At 43.9% G+C, this 10,802-nt stretch overlaps 1 pseudogene; it reads left to right on the plus strand.

Moving 5' to 3' along the window:
* Positions 1-336: 336 nt before the first annotated feature.
* On the plus strand, positions 337-426 carry LOC112645693 (U6 spliceosomal RNA; annotated as a pseudogene).
* The last annotated feature ends 10,376 nt before the right edge of the window (positions 427-10,802 follow it).

The following is a 10,802-nucleotide window of genomic DNA, read 5'->3' on the forward strand; positions in this document are numbered from 1 at the left end:
ATAATAATAAAATGGGAATTTTTTTAAAAAATAAAAAAAGGAGACTAGAAAATGAACCATAGAATAAACCCAAAGAAAACAAAATATTTCTTCTACTTTTAAGAAAATTAAAATATTACTTGCTTTGGCAGCACATACACTAAAATTGGAACAGGGGTGCCTGAGTGACTCAGTTGATTAAGCGTTTGCCTTCGGCTCAGATCATGATCCCAGAGTCCTGGGTTGGAGCCCCACATCGTGCTCCCTGCTCCGCGGGAAGTCTCTTTCTCCCTCTCCCCTGCTCATCCTCTTTCCCTCTCTCTCACTCACTCACTCTCTCTCTCTCAAATAAATAAAACCTTAAAAAACAAATTGGAACAACACAGAGAAGATAGCATGCCCCCTGTGCAAGGATGACACACAAATTGAGAAATGATCCATATTTTTAAAAAAGAAAATTAAAATAATGTAAAATAGAGATTCTTTTTTAAATTTTATTTTTTAAAAGATTTTATTTATTTATTTATTTATGAGAGACACAGAGAGAGAGAGAGAGGCAGAGGAGCAGGCTCCATGCAAGGAACCTGATGCAGGACTCAATCCCAGGACTCCAGGATTATGCCCTGGGCAGAAGGCAGACGCTAAACCGCTGAGCCACCCAGGGATCCCCAAATTTTATTTTATTTTTTAAGTAGGCTCTACTCCCAGCATGGAGCCCAGCACAGGGCTCAAACTCACGACCTGAAGATTGAGACCTGAGCTGATACCAGAAGAGTCAGATGCCCAACTGACTGAGCCATTCAGGCACCCCTAGAAACTCTTTTTTTTTTTTAAGCCAACACTATGTTCTTGGAATTGACAAAATATACAAATCTGATTACAAAGAGAAGCCATCAAAGTTATGAATGAAAAGAACTATGAAAAGCAAGATATGAAAATGAAGTAAACAGCTTTTAGTCCTAAAGGTGTTTTGTGAGGCTAAGGCAAGCCTGGAAATGGTAAGAATGTGTATGTGTATTGGGTGGGGAGGATTATGGAGAGCAAGACAGCCCCAAGGTTAGGGGTCAGCGCCTACGCAGACTGGGAGCAGTATGCACAGGAGAGTTGCCCAGTGTGGGCTGGGTGAGCCCTAGCATAGTGAAAAAAGCTAATGCCGAGGACAGAGTTCAGTTAAATACAGACGGATTGATCAAATAAATAAATATATTAATGATAGCTAAATTTCTCACTATCAGAGAAAGGGCTTTGCATGGACAAGAATGCCCCATAAACCAAAGATAACGGTTGCTCTATTTGGTGTCCCTGAAGTCCAGAAGAAAAAAGAAAAACAGGACAAAACAAAAATGCCTAGGCACAACCATGTGCTCACAGGAGCATACATTCGCACAACCACCTTGTTTAGCTGTATCTACTAACTCTTAACATATACATACCCTACAAACCTATAAGTATACTCCTAGGTGTTTTTTTTTTTTTTTTTTTTTTTTTTTTAGATTTTATTTATTTATTCAGGAGAGACACACAGAGAAGGAGAAGCAGGCTCCATGCAGGGAGCCCGACGTGGGACTCGATCCCCGGTCTCCAGGGTCAGGCCCTGGGCTGAAGGCGGTGCTAAACCGCTGAGCCACCCCGGCTGCCCTAATCCTAGGTTTATACCCAGTAGAGAAGGTTGTATCTGTGAACGAAAAGACATAAACTAGAAACTTCATTGGTACCAGAAACTGGAGGCTACCCAAGTGTCCATCAGAGAGAATAGATAGTTCAGTTGCATATTCATCCAATAGATACTATGACAATGAGGATAAATGAACTCCTGATTCCATGGTGTGGACAAATCTCAAACATAGTATTGAATTGGAGAAGTGAGACCCCAAAGAGAACATACTATATGATTTCATCTGCTTGAAGTTTAAAATAGGCAAAACTGATCTATGGCATTAGGAGTCAAGATTGGTCATCTTTGCAAAGGCAGAGAGAAAGAGTGACTGGAATGTGGAATGCCATACAAAGAGGGCTTCCGGGGTTATAATGTTGTTCTTTGACCAGGGTGCTAGTTACACAGATGTTGTCACTTCTTCAAAATTTAGCACACTGAACACCTGTAACATGGGCACATTTCTTTATATGTCTTTTACACTGTTAAAATTTTACGTTATATCTCAGCAGTGCCATTATGGTTGGAATTGAAATTTTCTATGTGGTGAACAACCTTGGGTGCCATTCTGAAACAACAAAAAATTATCATTTTCACTCTATTTATAGTTTCATTTCAGAAAAAGTGTATTTTAAACCATACTCAAAATTTTCATGCATTTGCCTGTGCGTTCTATTAATAATTTCAGATAATTGATACACTTTTTATTTTCGTTTATTTGTGGATTTTAAATTTTTATTTATTTATTCATAGAGACACACAGAGAGAGAAGAGGCAGAGACACTGGGAGAAGCAGGCTCCATGCAGGGAGCCCGACGCGGGACTCGATCCCCGGGGGACTCGATCCCCGGGGGACTCGATCCGGGACTCCAGGCTCACACCCCGGGCTACAGGCGGCGCTAAACCGCTGCGCCACCAGGGCTGCCCTTAATACACCTTTTAAACGTCTTTAAGGAAGGTTTCCATTTGTTTAGGGCGCCGACGCAGGATCTAGTAGTGCTGGCTCCTCACCTGTAAGTGTAGCGCCCTCCAATCAACCAAAAACGTTTGTGCAAGTTTCCAAAAGTCCCACCAGGGGGCGGTACCGCCCCGTTTGAAGAGAACCAATTTAGCCCGAAATTCTAAGTAAGTGGTTTGTATATTGATTGGGGTCTGGAGCTCAGCGGAGAGCTCTGTGCTGGACATAAAAACTTGGTGGTGGTAATGGGAGTGTCCTCTGATGTGAAGTGGTCACCGAGCCCCAATCTTAAAGACTGAGTATGGGACCCCTGGGTGGCTCTGCCTTGGGCTCAGGGTGAGATCCTGGAGTCTGGGGATCCAGTCCCACATGGGGCTCCCCACAGAGAGCCTGCTTCTCCCTCTGCCTATGTCTCTGCCTCTCCATCTCTCTGTGTCTCTCATGAATAAATAGGTAAAATCTTTAAAAAAAAAAAAGTGAGTAGGTGTGCAAGGCACTGAGACACAGAGAATCACGGGAGAACCGGGGGGAGAGAGATTGTCCTAAAATTGCTGCTGGAGAATTGTTAAGGTGGGGAGTGATAGGAATTGAGGCTGGTGAGGTGGACCAGCATAGGTCATGAAGGTCGTCTTATGGCATTTGTACTTTATCCTATGAGTGGTCGCAAGCCAAGAGTTGAAATAATAAAGACGACAGACACACGGCTTTCATGAGCTGTCTCCACATGCCAATCCCTATACTAAGTTCTTTTTAAGTATTTTCTCCTGGAGCCATTAAAACCACTCATGAGCCCAATTGTTCTATCACCCAGTGTCCATTCACCCTTTCCCAAGCTGACTCTTGGGAAGCGGCAATACCTAGTCCCCCACTTCAGGTAGGCTCTGTGCATTGGATGTAGCCTACTTGACTGGGGACTCTAGCAAATGGCCACTTGGATTTGGCCAGTGAGAGTATCTAACTCTCCAACCCCAGTGATTGACTTAGGGGTTACCCGGCGACCCAGTCAGAACTCATGTGAGGACTCTGACCCCACAGCTGTTCTCCCACTTAGAACTGTCTCTTTGCTAATAGAAAAGCCCCTTTTCTTCTCACCACAACCCACAGGACAATCTGGAATTTCTTTCAAGAACCTTCCATGGCTACCATTGTATCCTCTTTGTTCTACCAGGCACTCAAGGTTTCCCACCTAGTCTCTCCCCTTCCCAGACTGTCATTTTCTTTCTTTCTCTTTCCTTCCTTCTTTCTTTCTTTTTAAAGATTTTATCCATTTATTCATGAAAGACAAGAGAGTCAGAGACACAGGCAGAGGGAGGGAGAAGATGGCTCCATGCAGGGAGCCCAAGGTGGGACTCGATCCCGGGACTCGATCCTGGGACTCCAGGATCACTTCCTGGGCCGAAGGCAGGCGCCAAACTGCTGAGCCATCCAGGGATCTCCTCTTTTAAGATTTTATTTATCCATTCATGAGAGACACAGAGAAAGTCAGAGACATAGGCAGAGTGAGAAGCGGGCTGTGGGACTCGATCCCAGGACACTGGGACCATGACCTGAGCCAAAGACAGATATTCAACCACTGAGCCACCCAGGTGTCCCATTTCCTTTCTTTAAAAAAAAAAAATTATGGGACGCCCTGGTGGCTCAGCGGTTGGGCTTCTACCTTTGGCTTGGGGAGTGATCCCGGGGTCCAGGGTTGGGTCCCGCATCAGGCTCCCTGCGTGGGACCTGCTTCTCCCTCTGCCTATGTCTCTGCCTCTCTCTCTCTGTGTCCCTCATGAATATATAAATAAAATTAAAATTAAATAGAGAATATTTATTTATTTATTTGAAAGGGGAATGGGGGCAGGGGCGGAGGGAGAGAAAATCCTGAAGCAGACTCCCCACTGAGCACAGAGCCCAACCCTGCGCAGGGCTCAATCCCAGGACCCCAAGATCATGCATGACCTGAGCCAAAATCAGGAGTCAGCTGCTCAACTGATTGGGCAATCCAAGCACATCCAGACTGTCATTTTCAACTTAACTTGACCCCAGTCTTAACTTTGTCCTTTGGGTGGGTCAGAATCTTTTGTTGTTGTTGTGGCAGATTGTATTTTTCAAAGATGGCCACAAGATTTGTTCTTCTTACAATGTGACTTGACACTATCCACTGAAAGATGGGATCTGTGCCCTCCACACCTTGATTTGGTCAGGTTTATGACTATGGCAGAAATGACACTTCCAAGACTAGGTCATAAAAAACAATGCAGCTTCTTCTTGGTTCCCTTAAGATGCTCACCCTAAGAACTTGACCACCACGCTGTACAAAAGCTCAAGGGCAGCTCGGGTGGCTCAGCGGTTTAGCGCCGCCTTTGGCCCAGGGTGTGATCCTGGAGACCCGGGATCGAGTCCCACATCGGGCCTTCTGCCTGTGTGTCTGCCTCTCTCTCTCTCTCTCTCTCTCTCTCTGCTTCTCATGAATAAATAAATAAAATCTTAAAAAAAAAAAAAAAAAAAGCTCAAGCACCCTATGGAGAGGAACTGAAGCTCCTCCCCAGCCTACCACCCTGGCTGAGCTTCCAGCCAAGAGCCAGCACCAAACTGTCTCATATGTGAGTATATCATCTAGAAAGTACTCTTTCAGCCTCAAGTCGAGCTGTCCCTGCTCAGACTGCATGGAGCAGAAACAAGCTAGCTAGGCTGAGCCTTGTCCAAATTGCCAATTTGTAAGCAAAATAAATTACTGCTGTTGTTTAAAGCCACCAAGTTTAGAAGTAGTTTTGCAGGAATAACTGGAGAATTGCTTTTGCTGACACACTCACTCCTGGTGGCTTCTTTTCTTGTGTGCTTGGTGATCTTTGAGTGTGAGCCTATTACCTGATCTTAGTTACTGGGAGTCCTACAAACTTAAATTGGGGAAGCCTTCCAGAGAGGATTTGCTTCTGGTCGTGGTGGTACTTAAGGGTCACCATTAATCTGGGTCTATCCCAGCCCCTCTCAGGGCCTTGGCTTAACTCAAGAGTACCAAGTCAAGATCCCCTACCTCTCCAATAGCCCGAGACTTAGGGTCTCAGTAGCAATGCTGTTCTCAGCAACCACTGTCAGGGCAGCTCTACCTCTCTCTGCTGTCCCTGCTCTATGCTCCGCCAGATCATGATTTTTTTTTTTTTTTTTGAGGGGGTGATTCTTGAGGACTCTTTTACTTCTTGTAAGATCACAGTGATTCAAGGAGGGGTCTTAATCCACAATTTATGCATACTGCTGCAAGAAGGAATCGCTAAATCCTGTGTCCAGCAAATGCCAAATACATCCATGAAATCATTCATTCATTCAACAAGAATTAAGTTCCCTGTTAATCACTGGGGATAAATTAATGACATAAACAAATCTGGCCCTGCCCTCATGACATTCACGGTCTGGTGAAGACGAAGATATTAACTAAATATTTGTTCAGGATCCCTGGGTGGCGCAGTGGTTTGGCGCCTGCCTTTGACCCAGGGCGCGATCCTGGAGACCCGGGATCGAATCCCACGTCAGGTTCCCGGTGCATGGAGCCTGCTTCTCTCTCTGCCTGTGTCTCTGCCTCTCTCTCTGTGTGTCTATCATGAATAAATAAATAAAATCTTTAAAGAAAAAAAAAAAAAAAAAAAAAAAAAAAAAAAAAAAAAAAAAAAAATAAATATTTGTTCAAATAAGAATGAACATGTCAGGACTTACAAGTCAAGTGTGGAATGGTTAAACTTCCCCCTCACAGAAGGGGCTGCTGAGGATGTATCTTGAGTCCTGAGACCTGAAGACATGTGCGCAAATAATTAGGCAAATAAGAAAGGGAAGAATTTTTAAAAAAGGGGGAAGAATTGTTTGTTTAAAGATTTATTTGCTTTATAGAGAGATAGAAAGAGCACAAGTAGTTGTGTGTGTGTGGGGGGGAGATGGAGAGCAGAGGGAGAGAAAGAGAATCTCTAGTAGATTCCATGCTGAGCACGGAGCCTGACTTGGCCCGGATCCCACAACCCTGAGATCATGACATCCAACCAACTGAGCCATCCAGGTGCTCCTGTTTGTTTGTTTTTTTAAGTAGACTTCACATCCAGCCTGGATCCCAGTATGGAGCTTGAATTCATGACCCTGAGATCAAGAGTCAGATGCTTAACTGACTAAGCCCTCCAGGAACCCTAGAAAGGGAAGTGTCTTAAGTGAAAAGGAACAATAAGTAAAAAGGCCCTGAACAGGAGGAAGCCTGGTGTGTTTAAGGGACGTCAAGGAGTAAAAGAGGGTGGGAGTGGGGAAGATGTAAGAGCTCAGTCGGAGAAGTATAGGAGCCAGACTGTGGGGGGTCAGGGTTCTCAGCTGGTATGAACATTTAATCACCAGGGGAGCTGGTAACATTCCCAATGCCTATGAACAATGAAATCAGACTGTGTGGGGGTGGAAGCCCAATTATCAGAATTTTTAAAAGCTAACTGGATGCTGGAAACAGTAGGTTAATGGATAAACAAGCTGAGATGTGTCCACACGACAGAATACTACTTAGCAGTCAAAAGGAGCAAACTAAATGCAGCAACTTATGTGATCTCAAAGACCTCACGCTAAGTGAAAGAAGCCTGTCCCAAAGGTGACGTACTGTATGGCTGCGTATATTTGACATTCTCAACGGTGCAAAACCACAGCAATGTTAGCAAAGAGATCAGTGGTCATTGGGAGTTACGGGTGGGGAGAGGGTGTGGCTGCAAAAGGAGTGTTTTGGGAGGATGCAACTGTTTTTATCCTGATTGCAATGGGGTGTGTGTGTGTGAAATCAATTTATATATGTGTTAAAGTCATTGAACTGGGGGTGCCTGGGTGGTTCAGTCAGTTAAACGCCTGCCTTCAGTTCAGGTCATTATCCTGGGGTCCTGGGATCAAGCCCCATGTCGGGCTCCCTGCTCAGTGGGGGGTCTGCTTGTTCCTCTCCCTCTGCCCCTCCCCCCTGCTCATTCTCTCTCTCTCTCTCTCTCTCCCCCAAATAAGGAAATAAAATCTTGAAAAAATTCATTGAACTGTACACACACACACACACACACACACACACACACAGAGTTATTTTCTGGTATGATAATTTAAAAAAATTAAAATCATCTCCCCAGGTGATCTCAGTATGCAGCCAATGTTGAGACACTGATGATGGCTTTGAAGACCATTTGAAGGTTTCTTTTCAGAACCATGGGGAGCAAGGGAGGGGCATTCCTGAGATGGGAACTCCCAGGAAGATTCACACATTGAGGTTGGTCCAGGGAGTGGAACACTCATTGGCCTGGAGGTGGCAGAATGGGAATGAGACATACTGTTTTTTTCATGTATTCATTCAACAGTTACTCAGCACCTAAGTTGTGCTGCCTGTGCCTGGGAAAGAAAACAAGAAAAAAAAATTAAACTACTCTTTCCTCCTACCAGGCAAGGAGAATGGGGTACTTTAGAGATTTCAAGGGAGAAATCTGGGGAAGGAATCAGAAACCAGTATTTCTGATCCCCACACCTGGCTAGAGTCTCTGTGCTTGATTCCCTGGAACCTGGGGTTCTCATGAAAAAGTTTTTGGGGGTTAGAGTGAGGAGACCATGCCCCTCAGATGCCACACCTGTGACTGTCACCTTTGGGATTTGGGGTTTCCATGAGGATTTGGGGGATCCCCCATTACCCATCTGCGTGGCACCTGTTTATCTCTCCCCTCCTCCACCTGCACTCTGGCCCCGCCTCATCCTTGCATCCCCATCCCTGCCTCAGTCTCCTCCTTGGCTTCTAGACTCAGACCCTCTTTTTATCTACTCTCCCACTGGGCAGCCAGGAGGATCTTTCCCTCCAACCCTGCCCTCTCCCAGAGGAATCTTCTTAAAGTCTAAATGTGAATTTCTCTTCCACAGCTAAAATTTTCCATGGCTCCCTAGTGTACTCAAGGTAAAATCAGCTCTTCAAAATGAATATTTAAGGTCTCTTGCAATCTAGTCCCAAAAGATAACTTTGTTTCTGGCTTCTCTCTTCTCCCTCTACCTCCCTGAACTCTAGTCCTCTTAATCCCAAAGTGGCAGGTCTGGGAAGGCTTTGAACTTAGCCTGTCTCCTACCCTCCTGTCAAGGCTGCCCTGGGAGAGTTGTTGAGGAGCCTGGAAGGCCTAATAACATGGTGGCTAAGAGATCAGGCCTGGGGACTCTGGAGTCAACCTAAATGGTCTCCAGTAGGAGGCTGGTCTACCAAATTATGGCTCTCAACCAAAACACAGGATTTACAGCAAATACATAGGATAAAGGAACACAGTAGATGACATCACATGAGTATAACCAGGCAAATACAGCAGGTCAGGCATTCTCCAAGACACCTGGCCTGGGCTTTTTTGGAAAGTTAACATTGTCTTTTAAAAAAACCATGGGGCATCTGGGTGACCTCAGTTGGTTGAGTCTCCAACTCTTGGTTTTGGCTCACATCATGTCTCAGGGTCCTGGGATTGAGCCCTGTGTCGGGCTCCATGGTCACTGGGGAGTCTGCTTGAGATTCTCTCTCTCTCCCTCTGTCTCTCCCCCTGCTCACACACTCTCTCTCTCAAATAAATAAATCTTTAAAAAAATCCTGAGGACTGTACCAAAAATATACCCAAAACACTAAAGAGACATAATAACCAAATGCAAAGCATGAACATGTACTGATTCTGGTTTAAAAAATGATAATAACAGGGATCCCTGGGTGGCGCAGCAGTTTGGCGCCTGTCTTTGGCCCGGGGCACGATCCTGGAGACCCGGGATCGAATCCCACGTCGGGTTCCCGGTGCATGGAGCCTGCTTCTCCCTCTGCCTGTGTCTCTGCCTCTCTCTCTCTCTCTGTGACTATCATAAATAAATAAAAATTAAAAAAATGATAATAACAGCCATGAAAACTATTATGGAGACAATTAAATAAATCTGAATGTGAATGTGATATTAAATACTAAGGAATTATTGATTTTTTCCTAGATGTGAGAATGGTGGTATGGGCATGTAGGAAGGAGGTTGTTCTTTTTTTTTTTTCCCCTGCAGACAGGAGGGGGCCCGGCCCAGCCAGCTAGGAGGATGTTCTTATCCTTTTTTTTTTTTTTTAAAGAATATTTATTTATTTATTTATTTATTTATTTATTTATTTATTTATTATTTTAGAGAAGAAAGAATGAGCAGGGGAAGGGGCAGACAGAGAGGGAGAAAATCTCAAGCAGACTCCCTGCTGAGTGAGGAGCCCAACATGGGCCTCAATTCAAGGCCCCATGATCTGACCTGAGCTGAAATCAAGAGCTAGACACTCAATCAACTGAGCCATCAGGCGCCCCTGTTCTTATTCTTAAGACATGCATCCTGAGTTGCCACAGGACTATAACTTCTTTCAACTATAACAACTTTCAACTATAACTTCTTTCAATGTGTGTATGGGGCACACATTTACATTAAGAGATAAGAAAAGAGGAGAGAAAAAGCAAATATGGCAAGGTTGTTGGATCTAGATGGAAGGTGTATAAATGGTCAGTGGTCATTCTTTAAATTGTGTTTGCAAATTTTTTATGCTAAGTGTCAGAGAAAATGAAATCATCAATGATGAGAGTCCATACAACAGAACAATCTGCAAATGTTAAAAATGAGACAGATCAGCAAACCACAGAGAAAATTAACAAAGCCCAAGTTGATTATTTGAAAGAAATTAATAAGATTGATAAAATCCTTAGTTAAAAAAAATCCTTAGACTAATCAAGAGAGAAAAAGAACAAAAATGACCAATATCAAGAGTGAAAGAGAGGTCATTTCTACAAATTCTGTAGTTAATAGACAATTTAGATGAAGTAAGAACTCCTTGAAAACCACAAAGAGTGAAAGTTTGTGAAATAGAAAATATGAAAAGCCCTATATTTATTAAAGAAATTGAATTAATTATTTAAAAAAACTTCCCACAAAATAAAATCCATAAATAAATAAATAAAATCCCATAAATAAAATCTTAAAAAAACAAAAACCAAAACCTCCTCAAAAGACAACTGGCTTTGTGGTAGATTCTAACAAAGATTAAAGGAAGAAACAGGGGTGCCCGGGTGGCTCAGCATCTGCCTTTGGCTCAGGGCGTGATTCCGGGGTCCTGGTATCGAGTCCCACATCGGGCTCCCTGCAGGCAGCCTGCTTTCCCTCTGCCTGTGTCTCTGCCTCTCTCTCTGTCTCTCATGAATAAATAAATAAATAATCTTAAAAAGATAAAGA

Source organism: Canis lupus, chromosome 1 (assembly GCF_003254725.2).
Source record: "Canis lupus dingo isolate Sandy chromosome 1, ASM325472v2, whole genome shotgun sequence".
Classification (NCBI taxonomy): Eukaryota; Metazoa; Chordata; class Mammalia; order Carnivora; family Canidae; genus Canis; species Canis lupus.